At 40.9% G+C, this 24,786-nt stretch overlaps 1 protein-coding gene across 2 annotated transcripts in view; it reads right to left on the bottom strand.

Annotated features, from left to right (window-relative positions):
• LOC122564410 (catenin delta-2-like) overlaps positions 1-19,176 on the bottom strand; it is a 1,204,994-nt gene extending 1,185,818 nt beyond the window's left edge. For both annotated transcript variants that reach the window (XM_043719228.1, XM_043719230.1), the window contains exon 1: positions 18,877-19,176. The gene's annotated coding sequence lies outside the window, so the exon portion shown is untranslated. The remainder of the gene's footprint in view (positions 1-18,876) is intronic.
• Positions 19,177-24,786: the final 5,610 nt, after the last annotated feature.

Here is a 24,786-nt window from a genome sequence, read left to right as displayed (position 1 = left end):
TGGCCAGGGTTGGAGGATTTGAGCTTTAAAGAGAAACTGAATAGGTTGGGCTGTTTTTCCTGCGGTGTCGAAGGCTCAGGGATGACCTTATAGAGATTTATAAAATCATGAGGGGTATAGATGGGATAAATAGATAAAGTTTTTCCCTGGGGTGGGGAGTCCAGAACTAGAGGGCATAGGTTTGGGGTGAGATATAAAAGAGACCTAAGGAGCAACTTTTTCACACAGAGGGTGGTGTGTGTATGGAATGAGATGCCAGAGGAAGTGGTGGAGGCTGGAACAATTGCAACATTTAAAAAGCATCTGGATGTGTACATGATAGGAAGGTTTGGAGGGAGATGGGCCAAGTGCTGGCAAATGGGACTAGATTGGGTTGGGATATCTGGTCGGCATGGATGAATTGGACCGAAGGGTCTGTTTCCATGCTGTACATCGCTATGACTCTATAACAGCATTTCCCAGTGACTTCTGATCTAAATAACAGTTATGGTGAAGTTGAAATGTTATGTTTCTCTCTTCACAGCTGCTGCTAGACCTGTTGAGTTTCTCAGAATTTTGCGCTTTTGATTTCTGATCAGAACATTTCTCACCGCATATCACTGAGAAGTAACCAGTGCACCGGATAACCATTCATGGGCAAGCTCTCTCAAATGTCTCAGCAACAGGAGGAGTTGGCTGTTTTACCCTTCTACTGAAGAGTATAAATATTAGTTGTAATCACTGCTATGGCAATTTAACCTCACCAGCTCAAAAAAAAGACAATAATTTAAATGATTAGGTTTTATTCCAACAGCAGCAAATTTGTTAAAAGTTTTTTTGAACTTGACTACTTTTATCAGTTTGCTTTTCTTGCTCAATTTCCCTTTGCATTCCAATTTTTTTCTTTCTCTGTTTGAAATATCCTTATTTCACCATCTCATTATACATGTGCCTACTCTTCAATCCTAAAAAGCTTGTTAGTTAAGCAGATAGACTATTGAGCCTGTTTTTAAAAAAATATTTTTATTGAAACATAGATTGTTTAATATTACAACAAATACAAAACAATACAATTCAAAACAACACAAAAAAATGTAAAACCCCAAACTGACCTCATGTACAAATCTATAAATATGTATAGAAAAATATATTAAAAATCTCCAACTAACCACTTAACTAAATAACAATAACCAAAAACAAACTAATAAATAATAATAACTCAGCTCAGCCAAACAAAACACTCACTCTCTAATATCGAGAGCATTAGTTTTCACCTATTCATACGTTCACAGTTCCCCCTCTCTGGATATTGGACTTGTAAAGCACAATCATTACGGCTATATAAAGGCCCTTGTTAGTGTGGCAGACAAATCGGTGTCCAGGTATTCCAAAAAGGGCAGCCATGTCTTATAGAAATTCCCAGTCCTGTGGTGTACCATACTTGTGAGAAAATCCAAGGCGATAGGCTCCTTAACAATCTTCTACCAACCCGACAGGCCCGGGGGATTTTTGAACATCCAACCTAACAAGATGTTCTTTCTTGGGCAGACAGTGAGGATGGTGAAAAGTGTTTTTCTTATGCGCAACTGCAGGGAATATACTCGACAGGCCAAGAGGAGGAGAGATCAGGTCCTTCTTCACTCTTACACCCAAAATCCCCTCCATTGCTACCACCACAGCGCTCCAGTATGTTTGAAGCCTACCACAAGACCAGAGACAATGGGTAAGAGCACCCGTACAGACCTTGCACTTGGATCATGTTGAAGATACCCCTGGTTTAAATTTTGACAAACGATCCAGAGCCAAGTGGACCCTATGGAGAATCTTCAATTGTAAAGCATCTTTCTTGTGTTTTCCTAAAAATCTTCTCATGCCTCTGAAGAGACATCAACCTCCAGCTCTCTCTTCCACACCCTGCAGAGTCGACTAAACTCATCCAAGTCTTTTTTGAATAAAATCCCGAACTTGAGAAAAAAAGGGATCCCTATTAGATAGCTCGTATTTCCGTGCTAACTGATCAAAGGACATCCTTGTCTTTCCCACACCCCTAGCTGACCAACGTTTGAATCCTGAACCTATCATCTCCGGTTGAAAGCCCGGCATACCCACGACAGGTGTAAGAGAAGATGTTTTGCCAATATTGCCTTCCCTCTGCCAAATTTCCCTCCATGCTTTAACAGTATTGATAACTATTGGGTTATGGCAATATTCCCTAACTGTCCTCATTTGTCCAAGAACAAGCTAGTAAGGGGGTATCCTGCCTGAGAGGTTTTGATTTCTAACCATATTGATAAAGGGTCCCCACAAGCCCAATCACTCACGTAAGATAAAAGCGAGCTTAGTTGGTAGTTTATTATGTCCGGAAGATCCACTCCTCCCAGTCTGTGAGGCAGTTGCAGTTTAGCTAATTTAATGAGGGACCACTTACAATGCCAAATAAAGGAGCTAACCAGCTGTTCAGTCTCCTGAATGTTTGCTTATCGAAAATCAGGGGGAGCATCTGTATAGGGTACAACAAACAGGGGAGAATATTCATCTTATAAGCGCTTTCCGACCCAATCATGAGACTGGAAGAGCCTCCCATCTTTGAAGGTCTTGTTTGATTTTGTCGAATAATTGAACAAAATTAGCTTTAAACAACCGATCAAGAACTGGAGTGATGAATATGCCCAAATACATAAAACCCCTCTGTGACCACTTAAAAGGGAATCAAGATTCATTCTCAAGACTGAGCACCTTCATAAGACCATCCATAGGCATAGCCCCTGATTTTGCAAAATTAATCTTGTACCCCGAAAAGGTGCCAAATGTGCTGATGATGTATCAGGTGTGGCACTGAAACTGCTGGATTGGACAAAAGAAATGAGGATATCGTCCATGTACAACAAAATCTTATGCAAGTTTAGTCCCCACTTCTGGAGCTGATATATTGGGATGCCTACAAATGGCCTCCGCCAATGGTTCAATCACCAATGTAAAAAACAATGGCGAAAGGGGACAGCCCTGCCAGCATCTCCTACAAATATTAATACTGCTTGATCATACTCCATTGGTCATGACCACAGTGAGAGGGTCACCGTGGAGAACCTTTACCCATCTTTTAAAGGCTTTGCCCAAGCCAAACCACTCCAGAGAATAAAAAAGATACAGCAACTCAACTCGGGTCAAATGCCTTTTCAGCTTCGGTATTGTCTGTTGTTGACATGCTTGAATCACATTAAGCAGCCTCCTGGCATTATTGGAGGATCTGCGGCCCTTTATGAAGCCTCCTTAACAAGAGAAGGTAACAGTCTCCAGCCTTAACACAAAAGTCTTGGAGAAGATTTTTAAGAGTGAATGGGCCTGTACGAAGCACAGTCCTCCGGGACCTTCCCTTTTTTAAAGAGTAAGCGAAATATTGACCTCTCTCAGAGTTGGCGGGACACGATTTGACTGTATGAGTCATTGAACATGTTGAGCATCGGACCTGACAATGTGTTTATATATTCCACATAGAATTTGCTGGGAGGTCCATCAGGACTGGATACCTTTCTACTCTGAAGCTTCACAGCCTCCTGCACCTCTTGCTCTGATAAGGGGCATTGAGTAAAGACTCATGTTTGGGAGCCATGCCCGGGAGTTCCAGATCCTTGAAAAATGACTCCATCTTGGCCCACCCCTCCTCACAACCTTCAGATTGGTATAATTTGGAGTAAAGTCTCCGGAATGCCAACTTAATCTTTTTGGAATCACATGTTAGATTCCCATACCCTTCCCTAATTGACGTTATGGCTTGAGGGGCACTCCTTTACCTGGTGAGATATGTTCGATACTTGCCTGGCTTGTCACCATGCTTATATAACCTTTGCTTTGCGAAAGTAAGCTCCTTCTTTGCTGTCTGCATGAGCACGGAATACAATGCAGACCTCAGCGCCATAATCCTCTGTAGCTTGACCAACGAGGGCCTGTTAAAGTAAGCTTTCTCAGCTGCTTTCAACCGTGCTTCTAGCATATGTGGCTGTTCGCCCTTCTGCTGCTTCCTACTGGCAGGGTAGGAGATAACTAACCCGCTGGCATCGGATTTGGCAATTTCCCAAAGGACAGATGGGTTACTAACCGGGCCTGAGTCAATGTCTAGGAACGCCCAAAATTCCCCAGAGAAGTACTCCATAAAATTATCCTTAAGGATAAAGGGATCCATTCGCCAGTGCCTTGGGCCCACTGTAATGTCCTTAACCTTAACCAACAGGTACACTGGAGCATGATCACGGATGGTAATATTACCAATTGTACAAGACACCCCCAAGTCCAGGGTTGCCACAGAGGTCAGAAAAAAAAATCAATCCTGGCGTGACATCTGTGTGGATTGGAAAGAAACAAAACCCCTGCCTGTCGGGTGGTGACGCCTCTAGACATCTATCAAATCCAACTCCACACACAAATCCACTAAATGTTTAGTTTGTACAGAGGGTATCAAGGGGCCTTTGGGCAACCTGTCTACTGTGGGATCCATAAGACAATTGAAATCTTCACCTATCATGATATGTCGGGACTCGAGACTGATCAGTTTAGAGAACGTATCTACCAGAAATTTGAGGTGATAGGCTGGAGGGCAATATATGTTTAAAATATCATCTTCTTCCCCATTTATCAGGGCTTTGAGAATTACAAACCTCCCGGGTGTGTCTTTAACAGACTCTCGTAACTTAAATGGGAGATTCCTCCCGAACCAATATAGCTATTCCCCTATAGGATTAAAAGATGAAAAGTAAACCCCATCAAAACCATTCTGCTGTAGTTTCAAATGCTCTCTATCATCCAAGTGTGTCTCCTATAACAAAACTATATCCACCTTTTCCTTTCTAAGACTCGAAAGTACCTTCTTCCTCTTAATTGGTGAGTGACTCCCCTTGACGTTCCAGGTACACCATTTAATCAAGTCATTAGCCATAACCTTCTTCAGTAACATTTAGATCCCAGACAGGAGGAACTCGAACCACAAATCACTGAGCCTTAGTGTCGCAAAACTACATAAACTAAAATCACTAGTTAACAAACCCACAAAGCAATCAAAGACTATATACAACATAAACCAAAAAACAAACCAACATATAAAGCGCCAACAGCGCTGAATAGGGGAACTCACCCCCTGCCCAAAGGGCGCAACTCCCCATCCTAAAACCCAACTTCCCATCCCGCTGCCAAATTTGCAGCCCATCAGGCAGTTAACGATCTGAACCGGGCATAAATTGGCCGTAAGTAGACAGAGCCTATTTTTGACCAGGTTCCCAGACATGCCATTGTCCTCTGCACTTCATCTTTAGTTCACAGCACCACAATTACAAGACAACAGATTTAAAAGCTGAAGACTGAGGAGGAAAGTCTTAACAGTTATGCAATGAGATGTCCCAATCGTGCAAGACCTAGATTTTGTTGTGCCTCTGTTGTCATGCATCTGATAACAAGTGCCCCTCAGCATTACTAATATTTTCATTTGAAGAACTTGCAGATTTTCCTACCTCTTATTTTCTTTTATTCATAAGCCACTTTGGGGCTTATTGCTCCTCTGAAATGCCAAATTTACTACTCAACTACATAAACTGTGTTACAAAGTTTCCTCTCAACCTCAGCCTAGGCTCCTCAGGACTTATTCTTTACAGATCATATCATCCAACTAACATAATCCCAAAAGAAACGACAATGGCAAATTAAAATGCAAAATGACAGAGAAGTAAACTTTACAATTAGCACAGATCAACCACCAGTAGGCCCCAGTTAGGAGTTCAAAGTCTATGTGCCAGATGTGGGGTTCTAGCAAGTTCCCAATTTATTTTAACTGAGGTCCCCAAATTCCCATAAGCCATTCTATTGCATGAAGTTTATGTACTGGGAGTTCACAATTCCAAAACATACAGGTTCAACAAAAGAAATTAGACTTATTTTTGTTTATTAATTAAGAAATGCAAATTGGGCTTATAGACATATGCTCATTTATCTGATTGTAGTGACTTCATGCAAGGGTCAGAGAGAGTAACATAGATTTAAAATATAACGATGGTGCAGGTATTCTGAACAGGTTTGAGAACCCTATTGTTGAATTTGATCAGATTAATATGTACTCACTTAATTAGAGATGTCTTCTGTGCTGCAGAGTCCTGGACTGTCCTCCTGTTCCAAACATAATCAGGAATCTATGAATCCAGCAGCAAAAACACTCTGCACCCACAATCTCTGCCTCTTGTTTAGTCATCAATGTGCCATATTCAATGATTTAAATGTCTAGCAGAACTGACAGAACCTATAACAGAAGCTATCAAATTAAATGTGTGGGCTTTGGGTGGGTGAGGGAGGATATTGTGCCAGCTGAATTAGGTCATTTCCAGGTAGCTGGGGTTCTGGTGGGTAGGTTGCTAGGTAATTGAAAACGTGAATGGGGTAGGTCACAGGTTGAGGATTGCTGGGCCTGAAGAATGGGAGGGTTTGTCAGTTGTGGATGCCATCAGCTAAGTGGATAGGTTATGGGTATTGTTCGGTTAGGTGTTTGTGTTGAGACCAACAGGACTGGGTCAGGGAGTGACTGTCAAAAGTCTGGGGAATATGGACAGACTAGTAAGCAGAAGGCTTACAGAGTCTGCAGGTGGCAGAGGTACTGTGTAGAAGAGAGGCATTGGTTTGAGCAGATGGTGTGGTATCAGGTATTGAGGAGATCTGGCCAGAGTTTCATTGCCAGGAATTGGGGGGAGGGATATATATTAGATGTTGTGAAATGTCAGTTTAAATAGTTACCCAGGAATTAGAGTAGGCTTTAAATCTTCTAACGTTTTCTCGGTAACTCTTAAGCTTAACTTAGTTGAAACCTTTTTTTAAGTGGATAGCCCAGACCGTAACTTTGCTATTTGTTTAGCTAGGTATATAATGGATATTCCCGGAGTAAATTAGCTGCGCCGACCACCAAGTTTTAAACAAACAAAGTTTATTTGCAACATTCCAGAATGAAACACAAGTAATACAAAACAGAATGCGAGATAAGTTATCCTACCCAAACCTGACTTAATGATGCTGTTCCAAAAATACTTGCAACAGTCCCAATAAACACATCCCTTCACACAAACAATAAACAATGGCACATGCAACTTACAGTTCAAAATCATAAGGGCAGAAAGACAGCTAAAGCTTCCAGTTTCCTGCAACTCTGACTCAACTCATTCCCAAACTGAGTTGAACTGCACAGCTAGAGAGCTGGTCACGCCCCCCCCCCCCCCCGACTATACCAGTTTTTCAAATGAAGCACTGTTAGGGTAAACATCAAGGCCCCAATGAACCATTCAAATTTCAGACATGATGAAGCCTAGCCCATTAACCCCCTCTGAAAAAAATACTCAAGGGCAAATTAACTTTGTACCAGACCAGAACAACGACACCTTCCAATCCTCCAAGATTTATTGACTCTTTTGGAAAATTCTAGATGCACAGGAATTGTTAATCAGAAATTTCAAGTTCCCCCGGCAATTCTCATGGAGTTAGACATTTTAGGAATTGTGCAGAGATACATGCCGCTTAAACGATGCCGCTCCAAAAACTAACTCTCTGGTCATTGGAGTATCTGGACCATTCTGTTCATGGCCGGACAATCAGGCTTTAGTGCTCGTTGAAGTCAGGCCCACTTATTCGACTTTGAAAAAGTGACAGAGAGCTACTTCACAGACAGGGTTTTGGCTTCTTGAAGCATCTTATAAGACAACTCTGGAGTGTCAGCTTGGAGTACACGCTGAAATTTGTACTTCAATTCTTGAACCCACCTATTTGTGACTCAGATAAGAATGCTAGCAAATGAACCACATATGGAAGATTTAACCCAAAACATCCTTATGATCAGATTATTCAATTTAGTACAAAGCTATGTGCATTTGTTCAGAGTTTACTCAACTGAAATGATTTGGCAAAAGAGTACGATGCCTTATTGATTATGCACCTGCTCTGATTCTAAGTAAAGCCATTGGAGGTTTAACATTTACAATGTATCTTCTCAGTCAAATTCTCAGTCAACTATTAAGATGTAACACTACAGAGTTAAGCTTTTTTGGGAACAGACGTTATCTATTGCACTGAAGGCTCAAAAGAATTGATGTGACCTAACAGCAATTAAATTCAACATCTCAGATTAGTTTATTTAATTCCAATTAAGCAGGTAGGCTATTAGAAAATACATAACACACCACTTTTTCCAATACATTGGAGTATCTTCCAATTTATTGTAGACAATATCGCAATTGCAATTGTGATAGAAAGCAAATAGAGTGTAGTGTTGTCCATTATTCTTCCAAGCATCGCAGTCAAAACAGAAATACAAAGTAAACAAGAGCAGTCATTTCAACAGAGAAAGTTTCCAAAACTTAGGTAATAATTAATTACCCTAAAAAGCAGAATGCACAACGTCTCATTATATCTGGTAACATCAACCAGAGGGAAATAAATGCCAGCATTCTGAACTCATATTCTGAACTGGAATTCAAGTCTTATATCAGCAGCCTTCTCTTAAGACTATCATTTTGAGAGAACAAAACTTGATCCCAATAATAAAATGTTATTAAAATACTGGGAAAAGTCAAGAGGTTACTTATACTTAAATTGCTTACATTTCAAGCTAAAGTTGGAGTGTGTTCATCTGTGATATAGCCATGCCTGAATCGCTGATTCACTCATTTTCATGAGTTTGCGCTGCTGTATAATCAGCCCTAGCCTTTCAAAATTACAGGATAAAATAAAGATAACACTGCTGAGGTAAGACATGAATTCTTTGAAATCAACATGCTCCTGAAATTTAACGAAACACTCAGTCATTTGTGCATCAGTAACAACCAGCTTCTTTCAATGACAGGAAAGCCGACTTGACTATAACATCTGACATTTTTAGCGTTTCTATACTCAATCAACATTACTTGTCTGTTATCAGTTAAAAGTACACAAATTTCTGGAATCATTCTCATACTCAAAAGATTCCCATCACAGCACATAGCTCGGGTGACCAAAGTTTATTTAGTCTTTTTAAGTTTGATACTGACCCATCAGCGTAAAAGTTTTATATTTCAATATGAAAAGGTTGTGCCACTAACGTTGGCTAATCAGATAGTTAACTCCTTTCCAAGTGTGAAAGTTCAGCGTTATAGATTGGGGTTGAAGGAGAAGCAATCGCATATGGAGGATCAAGCTGTTGGATTACATGGTACGTACTAAAAGGACCATCGAGAAGACATAGTCCTGCCACTGTATACATTCAAAAGAACTTGACTAGAAATTAGGACCGTTTCACAGACGTGAAGACATATAATCTTATTGCTATTTAAAAATGTAAATGCCCCATACTACAAATTAGTTAATTATTTTTGCTAATATTATAGTCACAGAGTTGTACAGCACTGACACAAACCCTCGGTCCAATACATCCATGCCAAACAGATATCCTGAATTTATCCAGTCCCATTTGTCAGCATTTGGCCTAAATCCCTCTAAATCCTTGCTATTCAGGTACCCATCCAGATGCCTTTTAAATGTCATAATTGTGCCAGTCTCCTACACTTCCTCTGGCAATTCATTCCATAACTGCACCATAATTTGCATGAAAAAGTTGCCCCTAAGGTCCATTTATATCTTTCCCTCTCACCTTAAACCTCTGCCTTCTCGTGCTGGACTCCCCAACCCTGGGAAAACAACCTTGGCTATACACCTTATTCATTTCCCTACTGATTTTATAAACCTCTGTCAGGTCACCCTTCAGCCTCTGACACTCCAGGAAAAATAGCCCCAGCCTATTCAGCCTTTCCAAAGAACTCAAACCCTCCAACTCCAGCAACATCTTTGTAAATCTTTTCTGCATCCTTTAAAGTTTTACAACATCTTTCTCATAACAGGGAGACCAGAACTGAACACAGTATTCCAAAAGCAGCCTAATCAATGTCCTGTACAGCCGCAACATGACATCCCAACTCCTATACTCAATGCATTGACCAATAAAGGCAAATGTACCAAACGCCTTATTCACTACCCTGTCTATTTGTGACTCCATCTTCATGAATTATGAACCCGCACCCTAAGGTCTCTTAATTTGGCAACACTCCCCTGGACCCTATTATTAAGACTATAAGTCTGCTTATCAAAATGCAACACCTAAACTCCTTCTACTACACCTCAGACCTACGACCCGTCTGATCAAGATCCTGCTGTACTCGGAGATAACTTCTTCACTGTCCACTACACCACCAATTTTGGCACGATATGCAAACTTACTAACCATTCCTCCTATATTTACATCCAAATAATTTATGTAAATGACACAAAGCAGTGAACCCAGCACCGATTCTTTGGCACACTGCTGGTCACAGGCCTCTAGTCTGAAAGCCAACCCTCCACCATCACTCTGTCTCCTACCTTCAAACCAATTTAGTATTCAAATGGCTAGCTCTCTCTAGATTTCATGTGATCTAACCAGTCTACCATGCAGAACCTTGTCAAAGGCCTTGCTGAAGTTCATATAGACAACGTCAACTACTCTGCCTCCAATCTTCTTTGTCACTTCTTCAAAAAAAAACAAGTTATGGTGAAAAATATAAATGAGGAAGCACGTGAAAATGAAATATAAATATTTCAACACAGAAGTGTCTGTTTCACTAACCTTATTGAAATCTTCAAAGTTGTAACTGTAAACAAGAAAATGCAGCCAAAGTAATAGACTTGAATATTCAAACTTCAGGATAAAATGTACCTCACTTAACACTAATTGTTAAAAGTCTGACCATGTGGAATTAGAAAACAAGTAGCATAAATAAACAGCTGGTGTCAAAACAGAGCATTATATTTAGTCACTCAGGCTAACACAAGGTGAAAAACGGTACTCAGTGCATATCAATGTTGTGAACTGAAAACAACAAATGCTGGAGATCACAGCAGTTCTGGCAGCATCCATGGAGAGACAGCAAGCTAATGTCTCAAGTCTAGATGAGCCAGCAGAGCAGAAGTGAAGTATGGAGGGACAGCATTTATGCTATAATTTGGGGAGGAGGTGGGGTGATGGTGGGGGTAGTAGGTGTAGGGTGCTGGTGGAGAAAATATGTTAGTAGTTTACATTAAGTGTAAATGACACAAAATGTAAGTAATAACATCTCTTCTCTACCAATACCCTCACCCACTACCCACCCCCACCACTTAGCTTGCTGTCTCTCCATGGATGGTGCCTGACCTGCTGTGATCTCCAGCATTTGTTGTTTTTAGTACAGTTTCCAGTATCTACAGTAATTTGTTCCTACTTAATATTGTGAACACTACTGTTTATCACTTACATAAATGATTCAAACTGGGGAGTCTGAAGTGTAATTTCAAAATGTGCAAATGGTAATTTGGGGTCAGGATATAGCTGACTCTGAGGAAGACTGCAATAAAATAAATTAATAAGCCTGCAGAATACACATGCAAATGGAAACTAAATTTCAATTTAGACAGATGAAAGACAGCACATTATGGGAGGAGGAATAAAGAGGCCATATATTCTATGGAAAACAAGTTTAAATGGGACAGAAGAGCAAAGAGGTCTGGGATGCACATTCACTTACCATTAAAAGTAGCAACACAAAATAAGTCATTTTTTAAAAATGCAAACAAGTCACCAATATTCAGTTTTAACAAGACAGAATTGAAAAGAGAAATATGGAATCTTGGTCTGATTTTAAATAAAGAATTAGAATTAGGTTTATTGTCACATGTACTCAAGTACAGGAGCACAGTGAAAAGTTTACAACGTGCCCCTCATGTACCTAGGTACAAACCTTAGATACAAAACAGAGTTAACGAAAAAAAATGTCATTACCTTACGGTGATTATGCAGGTTATATAAAGGATATGGAGAAACTAGTGAAGGGGCAAAAAGAATTTACAAGGATGGTACAAGGAGAGATCATAACTACCAGTTAAGGTGGAATACACTAGGCTTGTTTCACTAAAAAAAAATGAGAAGACTGGGATGATGTAATAAAGGTCTTTAAAGTTATTAAGGTGTTTGATAAGGTAAGCAAAGATGTTACTATTTGTGGTGCAGTCCAAAACTAGAAGCTAGAGATATAGGAAAGTCGAACAAGGTACTTAGCAGAATTTTCTTCCTATACAAAGAACAAAGAACAGGTCAGTACAGAAATAGGCCCTTCAGCCCATCATTAATTATAACTGGAATGAGCTACAATATGGACAAAGTGTATCAATCTTTAAAAAAGAAAACAAAATGGAAATGCTGATTGTATTAGATGAAGTAAGATAGAAGAAAGCTATTGTGCAGTATAAACACTAGATTGAGAGGCCAGTTAAGATAAATAGCTGTGATATAAATTAGACATAAACCTACATATAGAACTTACTTAAACATTTTGTTTTTTTTTAACAGTATGGCTGCAGTATCTATAACATTAATTCATTTTTACTTAAATTGAATCTCTTTGATTCTATGATGTCTAATCAGAATGTTAACAGCACAGTTAAGTGCAAAACTAAATCCAATGGATGATTTTAAGATTCGGAACCTTTCACAATTCACTCTTCTGATTTATTCCACTCATCTGTGGCTGTGAAATTAGTGCTCAAGATAACCATTATAGATATACACACTCTCTCAGATCGAACTGTAACAGGAAGAGGAAGAACCAGTCTAAAGAGTTTGCCCTCACCAACACCATGCAGTTTCTCCAAACTAATCAGGACCTTTTATAACATTCCCACCCAGTACGGAATTGATTTTAATCTACCTTCCAATCTCCTTTACCCAGCCAGATTAATGCTGACAAGGAGCAGAAGGTAGCAAGGGGACAGGGGCCCTATTTTCCCAACATTGCCATTTCACCATTGTGAAATACATCAAAGATGTCACAGAGCAACCACATTAGACAGGCAGAAACATCTACAGTTTTCAATCACTCCACATACAATATGAATTACAATTAGAATATGTCAAAATCTGTAGTCCAGCATGGTCAGTACCATAAGACGCTGAGCTGGGTGGGTGATGAAGAAGCCCAAGTAAGTTCTCAAATTTCATTTTCTAAGGATTTATTGCATGCCATGATGAGCGACAACCTTCACCCTCGAATTATCAGGATTCCTGACCTGGCATTGCCCTTCTCTCCCCCGAATGACATCCTCAAGGAACACCTTTCATTCCCCCTGCCATATTAACTTCATCCTGAGAATTATCCAGCTATTGGGCAGGGACGTAATTACTGCTCATGCCTGCCCACCCTAATACCACATACGCTGGTTTCAGCCAGGACAGTATGATGGATTATTCAAAAAGGCCCTGGCTTACACAAAACCCTCCACGGTACATTTCTGCAGGCCTCTCCACCATAACAACACAAGCATGCTGTAAGTGAAAGGTGACTCCAATATCATATGTTTAAAATCACATTAGGAATATATTACAGGAAATTTGCATTTAATGCATGCAATGAATAAATATACCCATGATGCTGCCCACAAGTAAAAGTGGGAAGAGGGAGTCAGAGAGAGAGGTGATCTATTCCTAATGGAATAAATAGCTACGATTTTTGAGAAGATTTTAGCTCAGGTTGATGATAAGTCTGTAAGTTAGCTCACTGAGCTTGAAGGTTTGTTTTCAGATGTTTCGTCACTATACTGGGTAACAGCATCAGTGAGAGTGTCCGGTGAAGTGCTGGTGGTATGTCCCGCCTCTCTATTCACAGCTCTTGGTTTCTTAAGGTGGGTGATATCATTTCCAGGTTTTTTTCAAAGGGAAGGTAGAAAGGATCGAAGTCGATGTGATTATTGATGGAGTTCTTGTTCGAATGCCATGTCTCTAAGAATTATCGTGCGTGTCTTTGTTTCGCCTGTCCTAGAATGTGTGTGTTGTCCCAATCAAAGTGGTGTCCTTCTTTGTCTATATGTATGGAAACTAGCAAGAGTGGGTCGAGTCTTTAGAGATTGCTCTAAAAGATCAAGAACGAGAAATGAGAACACCTTTCGGGAGAGAATTTTAAAGAGTGCAATTTCAAGGCAGATTGTCTGCCATTGATGGTAGAGAATTAAATTACATTCAGAGCAGCTTAAAATTGATAAATCTATATCAGATAGAAAAGTCGAAAGTCTGCAGGGAGGGGAGTGTATTACTTCCCCCTCCAACTGTATTTTGATTTAATCTCTGCCTCCCCCCCTACCCCCCTTCTCTGTTTGATCATGCAGCGTGGCCCTCTGAGAACGGCATTGCTTGTCACTGGCCACTCAGGTGTTTCCTCTATTCCTGGTGGTGAAATATAAATAAAGATTTACACACTTGTTGCTTTTCACTGTGTCTGACACCTGCACACACACGAAAAAGAAAAAAAAATGGAAAAAGAAAAAAGAGGAAAAAAAGTGGAAGGTGATATGGACAGAGTAATATTTACAGAGAAATTTAGAGACAATAATTTTGAAGTCAATATATTGAAGAAATGGAGAACAATTTAGAACTGAAAGAGTTAACTTTATGGCTGTAGACACAATCAGAGACAGGGCATAAATGGTGGTATTGCGGTTCATTTGGATATTGGAGGGGGCAGACAGTGAGACCCTGCAGATGCTGGAGAGTCAGAGTGGATCCGGAAAAAGCACAGAAGGTCAAACAGCATCAGAGAAGGGGAGTCAATCAGATTAGATTCCCTACAGTGTGGAAACAGGCCCTCCAGCCCAACATGTCCACACCAACCCTCTGAAGAGTAACCCACCCAGACCCAGTTCCCTCTGACTAATGCACCTAACACTATAGGCAATTTAACACGGCCAATTCCCCTGACCTGCACATCTTTGGACTGTGGGAGGAAACCGGAGCATCCGGAGGAAATCCACACAGACACAGGGAGCATGTACAAACTCCACACAGACAGTCGCCCAAGGTTGGAATCGAACCTGGGACCTTGGTGCCGTGAGGCTGCAGTGCTGTCCACTGAGCTATCGTGCCACCATGCTTCAGGTCAGAACTTTTCATCAGGACCGGGGGAGGAGAAGGGGACTGTAACATAAATGGAAAAGGGTGGGGCTTGGGCAAAAGTTGGTGTAATAGCGATAGGTGGATGCAGAGAGGAGTTGGCTGTGATTGGTCTGTGGGAAGGGTCGAGCAGTAGGTGGGAAGGAAGATGGATGTTGTAGGATCAGGGTAAGGGGCAGGAGTGAAGAGGAAGGGCTGGGACTGGGATCAGATGGTGGTGTGGGGAGATTTGGAACCTGGTGAGTTCTATATTGAGACCATATGGTAGTAAGCATCTGAGATGAAAGATGAAGTGTTCTTCCTCCAGTTTGCGTGTGGCCTTATGTTGACAGTGGAGGTGGCTCAGGATGGACAAGTCATTGGAGAAGTGTTGGGGGGGTTGCAGAGGGGAGGAGGTGGGGGAGTTGAAATGGTTGGTACCTGGAGGGTAGGGCTGATTGGAGCGCACGGGCCATAAATGTTCTCTGAACCAAGTTTGCCCTCGGTCTTTCAGATGTAAAGGAGATGTCATCGGGGGCAATGGATGCAATAAGTCAGGTTGGAGGAAGTGCATGTGAATGAATCTCTGCCAGACTTGGAATGATTCTTGGGCCTTAGATGGAGGTGAGGGAGGAGGTGTGGGGGCAGGTGAAGGGGGAGCAAAGCATGACAGCAATTAAGAAACTGAGTCTAAAAGTATAAAGGAAGCCTGGAGAGCAGGAAATTGTCCCTAATAAGGTCAAAGGAAGGGCAGAAATTGTCCCTAATAAGGTCAAAGTATTAGATACTTTCTAATCAAATTGCTCAGATATTACTACACACTGCTGAAGCAGGTAGATCTTGAACTTGTGTCTCCTGGCTTAGAGATAGGAATATCACTACTGGACCAGAACAGCACCTGATCCGGGGAATTGGATCTGAAACTCAGCTCCAGGTCAAAGTTGCACACAATTCTACCCAATTTGCAGTTGGAGGAAACTTTGACAATGTGCAGACAGTTGAAGAGTGCATCAACTTTCACATGGAAATCAATCCCATAAGAATGTAATTATTTTTTAAAAAAGGAATCACAGATGAAATATTAGTAACAGCTCATCCCAAATACTGACTGTCATAAAGGTAAATCCTTGGCATCCCACAAACTGCTAAATCTTTACATTATTTTTACTCAGAAACTGCTAACATCCAGTAGACAGAGACAGATTAAGTTGGATTGATCAAGACCTGCAGCAAGGATGCTTTATGGTTAGCTTCTATGAAGAGAGTTCAAGATTTCTACTGAAATTTTATTGCACAGATGAAACATGTAACAAAAGAGTTTTCATGTCAAAATACATTTTAACTGGCATTATGATTCATGGATGAAACATTTAACTTGCAAATAACAATCTGATCAGCACACTCTAATCTTCAGCACTTCTGCCACAGCTCAAAATACAGACAGTAGCATCAAATAGGGTGAAGAGGTATCAGGAAGCAAACATGAAACACTTTTTGCATCTAAGAGCATTGAATGAGATTTTACCGTTTTGACACCTATTTCCAGGAGAGGATTAAAACAAGTATTAATTCTCCATCTTCCATTTGGCAACCCAGCTTTGCTGATGGCTAAGGTAGTTGGAGTTGTGAAGCACATACAAAGTAAAATTTAGCTCCAGCCCACAGCGCTGTTAATTAATTAATCAGAGTCAGGCCACCTGAAAAAGGTAGTATAAAACAGATAGCACCACTGTCTTTAGGGTTATATTTTGTTAAAGTCATTGAGTTTCCCACAGCTTTCATGCCCACCTCTAGGTCAATTGCGTGCTGACAGTTATTTGTCTAGATTCACTTGCAATTAACAGACATTTGACCAAGATGCTTGAGGTTAACTAGGTCAATCACTCCAGGAATGAGAAAGACGAATAAAATCATTAGTCAGATTTGTACTGTTTGAAATATGGTGTCTAGGAAATTAGATATGAGAATTTAAAGTTAATCAATATTAAGATACAACCTGAATTTTCAAAAAAAGTCAAAAGAACAGTGGATGCTGGAAATCAGAAATAAAAACAGAAATTACTGGGGAAGAAAAAAGATCAGCAGGTCTGGCAGCATCTGTGGACAAAAATCAGTTACCGTTTCAGGTCTAGTGACATTACTTCAGGAGGTCGAGTTTCGAAGAACTTGTCACTGGACCCCAAACATTAACTCTGACTTCTCCCAACAGATGCTGCCAGACCTGCTGAGCTTTTTCTAGCAATTTCTGTCTTTGTTTAATCTACCAGCTGTTTCGTTTTGCGTCCAGCATGCAAACTGCAGATGGTGAAAGCAGGAATCAATCACTTGTGAATTAAATGAATCACAACTTTTCAGAATGTAACCTTCTCACATGGTGGAGAGAGCTTTGCAACGCTGGAATTACACAGGCAAGCGGATAAACAACGCGTCTGGAAGAAATACACCCACGGGTTTCGAAAAGTGGTGGACGGCACTTCAGGCGCACGTTCGAGTGCCGCCAGACCCCCTTCATTCTCTGGAAGATGTCTCTCGCTATTTGGTCCCCAGATGTAATCAAAGCTGCAGTCACGGCGAAGTACACAAAACACTTCCCTGTTAATCACCCACCACTTGATGCTGACAAAAATGCATTCTAATGCCCTGTTGCTTTATTGGGGTCAGCCTTCGGAGATTCCTTATCCTTATCGGGTGCAAATATTAGCTTAATTACGTTACAAGTGGCTGGCATGTTTTGGACGCGGCTGAGCGAACCCGAGAACCAGCGTTAGAAGATTTCTCGTCAGGTTAATCAGACCTGACTTTTCCCTTTATTATTTCTGCTAGATCCACACGCTGTTAGACGAGATCGATAACAACCTCCGAGTGAGGGGGGTGGGGGGTGAGGGACGCATAGAGAGAAAAAAACCTCAGGTTTTCTAAACTCTCGACGCACAGTAATGCCCTAAGCAGCGAAATCGCATTCATTCATATTCAAATAACTATATTAATGCTGGAGCGCCCTTGATAACGTCGCGCCCAAATGATGGCGAACTTAAAAAAAAAACCCATCAGCATCTTAATACTAGAATTCTGATTTCTTGATATAAAAAGAAACAGGAAGTTGACTTGAAGGCTTAACAAAATAAATGAGGTGAAGTTAATATATTTTGTGCTGCAATATATTTGTCCAAGTATGACATTGAAACCAACATGGTTAAATGGTATCTGGCCAATACTTTGTTTCCTTCCTCTCCGATGTTATACAGTAGTTTTTTTTGTACAATATATATATATGAAATACAATGTACTGTCTCCATCCCACCTCAGACAAGGCTCCAGTTCCCTTCCTCCGCCGGTCGCGCACACACACATTGATGCAAGACGTCAGCAGCATTTAAGAAGCCGCATGATTAAAAAAAAGTATGATGTACTCTCTTCCTTTGATTAAAAAAAACAACGATTTTGACACTTAACCATACCCGAAGAACTGTCCGGATCTGAGGAGATTACAGCAGCCTCATTCGACAATGGAGAGACAGTGCTGGACGACAGTCAGAACAGAGCCATTAAATATTCAAAATATCACATTTCCATTAGCGTTGCCTTTCAATGGCAAAGCTAATTTTAATTTCTGGCTGTTTGTGTGCGCAAAAGAAAGCGTGAATTGTGCTGTCAGACACCCGTTTACATTTTAAAATGAAACATCATACTGTGTCTCTCTCTCTCATCCCTCTCTCCTCCCAAACAGAGAGGATCACTTCTGTTTCAACGTCTACATACATTCTGCAAAAAAATTCCAATGACACGAAACCGGGAGAGAGAGGGGTTTTTTTTGTAGCCGTCTCGTTTAACTCTCACCATTTAAACAAAAACACCCTGAACTACATGCTTGACGAGAAAGAGGAGGGGAAGAGGGAAGAAAAGATGTCGTTTTCATTTGGACTTACCGAGTCCGCTTGCCTCCAGGTAACGCCGGGTGGACGCACGGAGGTGGGGGAATAGAAAGGAAAAAAAAAGGTGTTTTTTTCTGGGAAAAATGAAACAAAAAAAATCCTAGAGAGGGTGCACAGGAACCATCCTATCAGGGGAGAGCTGAGAGGGAGGCAGGAGCTGTAGCAACATCAGCAGCATCCGGCAAGCCAGTGTTAAGAAGCTCCCACTCTCACTGGTAACAATGTAGCGGAGCCAGCCCAGACGCTGCTAAAAGCTCCCCCACCTCCTTCCTCCGTCTCTCGCACTACCTCCAGACTCCAGCAATAGAAGCGGGAGAATTTCTCTCTGTGCGTCTCTCTGCGCAAACGCGATACCTCCCTCTTGCCCGCCCTTTCTCCATGTAGATGATCGTCCAATTCAAGTCGCAGGCACGTTGACCGAGGCCCATTGCCACCAAGCTTGAGTTCATCAGCCTGCTCAAAGACTGACTGGTCACTGGACAGCTAGAGTTCAAGTGCTTCTTTCAGCAGCAACCCCCTCCCTCCCAGGGTCACTGGGCCCAAAACGTTAACTCTGCTTTCTCTTCACAGATGCTGCCAGATTTGCTGATCTTTTCCAGTAATTTCTTTTTTTACCCCTCCCCTTCAATCCTTGTTTCTACTGACCTTCTTGGTAATGAAGAGGAGCTCACCATGAGTTCTGCCAGACTACTAATTCCCCACCCAGTGAAAATTGAATTTTTGTGTGTGTGTGTGTGGATGAATCTGACTGCATCTTGTAACAATCTTGTGTCATGGTTGTGGGGAAAAAAATGCCCCAAAATGTTATTGGGTGGAGTGGAAGTGGCATTGGGGGGTGATGGGAAGGGGTTGGGAATTAAGGGGGGGGGGGAGTCTGGGTCAGTGACTGAAAGCTGAGGCGTGACGTGGATTTTAAGGAGTTTGGAGGAGAAAATGCTATGAAGATGGGGGCCTTGGCAAAAAGATTGGTTAGGCATTTGAAATCGCAGGGGCAGTGACCCTACTGCTGAGCCGGGTGCAAGTCCCACCTGCTCCAGAGGTGTACCTGAACAGGTAGATTAGAGGAAATAAAACTAAAAAGGTACTAGCATATTCGAAAACATAGTATGTTGTAAATCCAACTAAATCTGCTGGAGGTGTGTAACAGCCTCCATTAACAACCTCTCATCCTTTATCACGCTTTCACCCCCCAGACCTCCCCCCCCCCCCCCCAAGAAATAATGCTATTCCGATAATCACCACAATAAATAGAAAAAAAAAGATGTAGCCAGGATTCAGGTGGAGTAGCTTCTGTAATTCAGCTCTAAACCTAGCTATCCAATACTGCCATTCGGAGGTTCAAAATCAAAGTTTACACAAATGTGTTTTCACACTAGGTGCTGAAGCTAATATTTGATACATTTAAACTAGAAATCACACAACACCAGGTTATAGTCCAACAGGTTTATTTGGAAGCACTAGCTTTCAAGGTGCTTCCTCTTCACCACCTGATGAAGAGGCAGTGCCTTGAAAACTAGTACTTCCAAATAAACCTGTTGGACTATAACCTGGTGTTGTGTGATTTTTAACTTCGTTCACCCCAGTCCAACACCAGCACCTCCAAATCACATTTAAATTACTTTATAAATTTTTAAATTTAGTTTTGTTACCAAATTAGGAAAATGGGAACAGCTTCAGCCCCTTAGACCTGTTCCATCATTCACTAAGTTCAATTGTATCCTCACACTGTCCACCCTTTGTGGTTCCATGTGCCATAAAGACCCTTGGTTATCAGTAATCTATCAATGGCAGAGTTCAAATTATTATTAACCAAGTTTGTATTTCTGTGAAAGAGACTTCTAAAGTCCATCAACATTTGCATGAAGAACTGTTTCCTAACTTTTTTAAATCACCTGGCTCTACTTTTACAGTTATGGCCATTTGACCTAGACTCTATAACTATTGGAAATTAAGTTTCTCTATCTACCTTGTCAATTTCTTGCATAAGTCTAAAAAACTCAATCAAGTCAACCTTGAGCCTTCATAGTCAAAGGAATACAAGCACTCTTCTCATCATTTTTCCTTTGGAGTACAGATAACATTCTACTATTAAGAACATGATGAACAGGCACTTAGACAAACTCAATATAAATGGGTGGAGTCAACGGTTTTCTGTAAGGGGAATAATGGTTGAAGGTGTAGCAAGCAGGGTCATAGGCAGGATCTGATAATGTAGCCTATTTGGATTTTCAGAACAGTTTTGATGAAGTGCTACACAAGGTGTTGGTACACGCAGTTTGGATTCATGGGAAGGGGATCATTTATTATCCAGAATTAAGGAATGACCAACAAACAGAAAACATAGTGTAGAAATATGTATGTGAATTGCAGAATGATAAGGACTAACTTGTGAATTGTGGCAAGGATCTGTACTTGGGTTTTTATTTACTTCACATCAGTGACTTGGAGAAAGAAGATGTGTAATATGTTTAAATTTACTGGTAATGCAAAGCTAGATGGGAACATCATGAGGGTATAAACAGGATCAAACAGCCAAGAAGCTGACAGATAGAGTATCATTTATGGAAATGTTTCATGATCCACTTTGATGGATTAATTTAAAAGCAGATTATTCTTATCAGCTGAGAAAATGTTGGTGTTCTGAGGATCCTGTTGCCAAGCTCATAGAAAGTTACCAATCAGATATAGCAGATAATTAGAAGGTAAATGTGGATGGCTTAGTGGTTAGCACAGCAATTTCACCCTTGGGTGACTGTCTGTGGGGAGTTTGCACATTCTCCCATTTCGGTGTGAGTTTCAGCTGGCTGCTCCAGTTTCCTCCCACAATCGAAAAATGTGCAGGCTAGGTGGATTGGCTATGCTGATTTGCCCATAGTGTCCAGGGATTTGTATGTTGGGTGGATTAGCCATTGGAAATGCAGGGTCAAAGGGTAGGCGGATGGGTTTGGGTGAGATGCTCTTCAGAGGTTAGCATGGACTTGATTGAAATGGTTTGTTAGCCTTGATTGTAAGGGAGTTTAAATATCAGAGTAACGAAGAATCACTGAAATAATATGTCTTTGGAGAGAACGGGAATATTGTATAGTTTTGTCTCCTTCCCAAAGAAGAATATATTACCTTGGAAGAAATGTGACAAAAGTTCACCGGATTATTTCCTGGAATGAGAGGATGGGCCCATGATAGGAAATTGAATAGGTAGATCTGCAGTGTTCTGAGTTCAGAAGAAAAGGTGATGATGTCTTTGAAATGCATAAAATTCTAAAGAGGATTTAACATAGTTAAAGCTGAGAGATTGTCTCCTCTGAAGTTAGTACTCAAAAATCAGAGAATAACTCTCTTCGGATTGAACTGTGAAGACATTTCTTCACCCTTTTGAAATTCTGTACGCAGGAAGACTGTAAATGCTTGCTCATATTTCTTATGTTTTTAGTCTGTCCAGATTTTGTTAAAAAGGGCAATATATCCATTGTAAAATGCAGTGCTCAGAACTACACTGCATTTTGGATGAAACCTTACCAGAGTTTTATGTTGCTATAGCAAAACTTTACATTCTAGCTGCTGGTTATAAAATGTAATATTTCATTGGCTTTTCTGATTTTTTTGTACATGATGACTATAGTTTAGCGATCTGTTTATGATGTCCACAAAATCACATCCAAATTTTCATCACCAATAGTATGTGTAAATACTAAATTAGATAATTGGGGATTTTGATGCCCTTTTGTACCTGCTTGCTGCCCCTTGGTTATGTCATCCAAAAACACAGTGTCAGGTTCCATGTGTACACTAATTCTACCCACTTTTGCCTTTCCTGATCCATTTGTGGTCTCGAACTTATTAGTCTGAGATCTGAAGAAGAGTCATCAGACTTGAAACGTGAACTCTGCTTTCTTGCCAAATATGCTGCCAAACCTGCTGAGTTTGCCAGCAATTTCTGTTTCTGTTATCGGTCTGTTTGTTTGATGAGACATTTCTTCTCACAAATTACTGAGAAGTCCAAAGTCATTTCTTTAGTCCCAACTGCAAATTCCATTCCATGCAGTTGACTTCATTGGTAACTCTAAACTAAGCAGCTTGCAACTTTAGTGTTACATTGACCTCAAGATGTCTTTGAGATCCTGTATTCAAGCTTTAAAAACCATCTATTTCACCAACACTGCCGCTGTCTTAACCTATTTGCTACAGAAACCCTCATTCATGACTTCATGATTTCACAACTCCAGTGCAAGCATGTCTAGTCTTCCATATTCTACCTTTTATAAACGACGTCATCCATGATGCTGCTGCTCATGTCTGAACTCTCAACATGTCCCATTATTCCTTTGCCTGCTGACTAGCTGAGCTCCCAGTGAAGCAAAGCCTTGATTTTAAAATTCTTATCCTTGTTTTCAAATTCCTTCTTAGCCACAGAGGTACAAAATAATGAGAGGAACAGATAGAATCAATAGCCAGAGACTTTTCCCCAGGGCAGGATTGACTGGTACGAGAAGTCATAGTTTGAAGATATTAGGAGGAAAGTATAAAGGAGACGTCAGAGGTAGGTTCTTTATGCAGAGAGTTGTGAATGCATGGAATGCGTTGCTAGTTGTGGTGGTGGAAGCAGAGTCATTGTGGACATTTAATCGACTGCTGGACATGCACTTGGATAGCAGTGAGTTGAGGGGTGCGTAGGTATATTTTACATCAGGGTTAAATCTTGGCACAACATCGTTGGCCAAAGGGCCTGTTCTATGCTGTACTTTTCTATGTTCTAATTACCTTTACCATTACTCAGATCCTACAATCCTCCAAAATACCTTTGCTTCACCAATGTTTTCCTCTTGAGTATTATAGATTGTAATTACTACATTATTGGTATTTGTTCCTTCAGTTGCCCTAATCTTTGAATTTCTATGTCTAAACCTCTCAGCCTTTTCTTCTCTACGACATTCTGTAAAACTAAGCCTATGACTCAATTTCTGATTGTCTTCCTTCTCAGTTGCTTTGGTATCAAGTTCATTAAAAAAGCTGTATAAATGTAAGTTATATATCTAAAAGAAGAGCTCATAGATGAAAGGTGGGGCAGAATTACCAAGTGAGATTCATAGTATCCAGTCTGCCATGGCTTGGAGCAATTTTTTTTAATGTAATCTCCTGTTCTGAACTTCATTAATTGTACAGCTGGGCTCCTGGGTGGCTTTCTTAGGGAACTGTGTATCTGGAGAGGTGCAACCACCTGCCATCACCAGGACCTTCTGGCTTTCATGCCAATGGTTCCATATTTAAAGTGCACATCACTTAAAACACTGCAAGCTAGAATCTGGCCATCACATTGTTGTACTCAACTGTTTTTACCTAGCACATGACCAGAGAAAAGAAAAGCTTACTGTCCATTTGCAAACAGGGACCTGTTGGTCAATGGGTGGTGGAGAGAGAACAATCCTTTCACTGCAGACTACATTAGAAGCCAAGCCACTTTGTTCCTCCTAACCTACTAACCCTTTCTGTCCTTTGCACTTCCTATGCACTCACTTCAATATTTCTCCAGCTTGTGCATGATGTGTGACATGATGTAGCACGGTACAATATAGCAACATATCTACTTCTTCAATGTTCAGTGCTCCCCATTGTGACAAGCTGCTCGCCTCTCCCAACACAAACCACAGAGACTGGCAACCTCCAACTGAGCACTAAAGAACTTGTAGACTAAGAAAGCTGTCTGGCCAACACAAAGGCTGGCAGTCTATAAATCAGTGTTGAAATCAATGAGTGTGTACTAGAAAACAATGTGCAGTAGAGAGAGAGGCTAATAGCATCCAAGTGAAAGCTAAGTATGAGAGAGCTAAGAAAACAAGTTACGATCTTAGGATGAATCCGGTCTAGATGGATGAGATTTTGTGTGTCCTCACATACAAAGTATCTTGG

The sequence above is a fragment of the Chiloscyllium plagiosum genome, chromosome 29 (assembly GCF_004010195.1).
Source record: "Chiloscyllium plagiosum isolate BGI_BamShark_2017 chromosome 29, ASM401019v2, whole genome shotgun sequence".
NCBI classification, from domain to species: domain Eukaryota; kingdom Metazoa; phylum Chordata; class Chondrichthyes; order Orectolobiformes; family Hemiscylliidae; genus Chiloscyllium; species Chiloscyllium plagiosum.
Note: the sequence above shows the minus strand (reverse complement) of the source record. Positions and strands in the feature narration are given on the sequence as shown.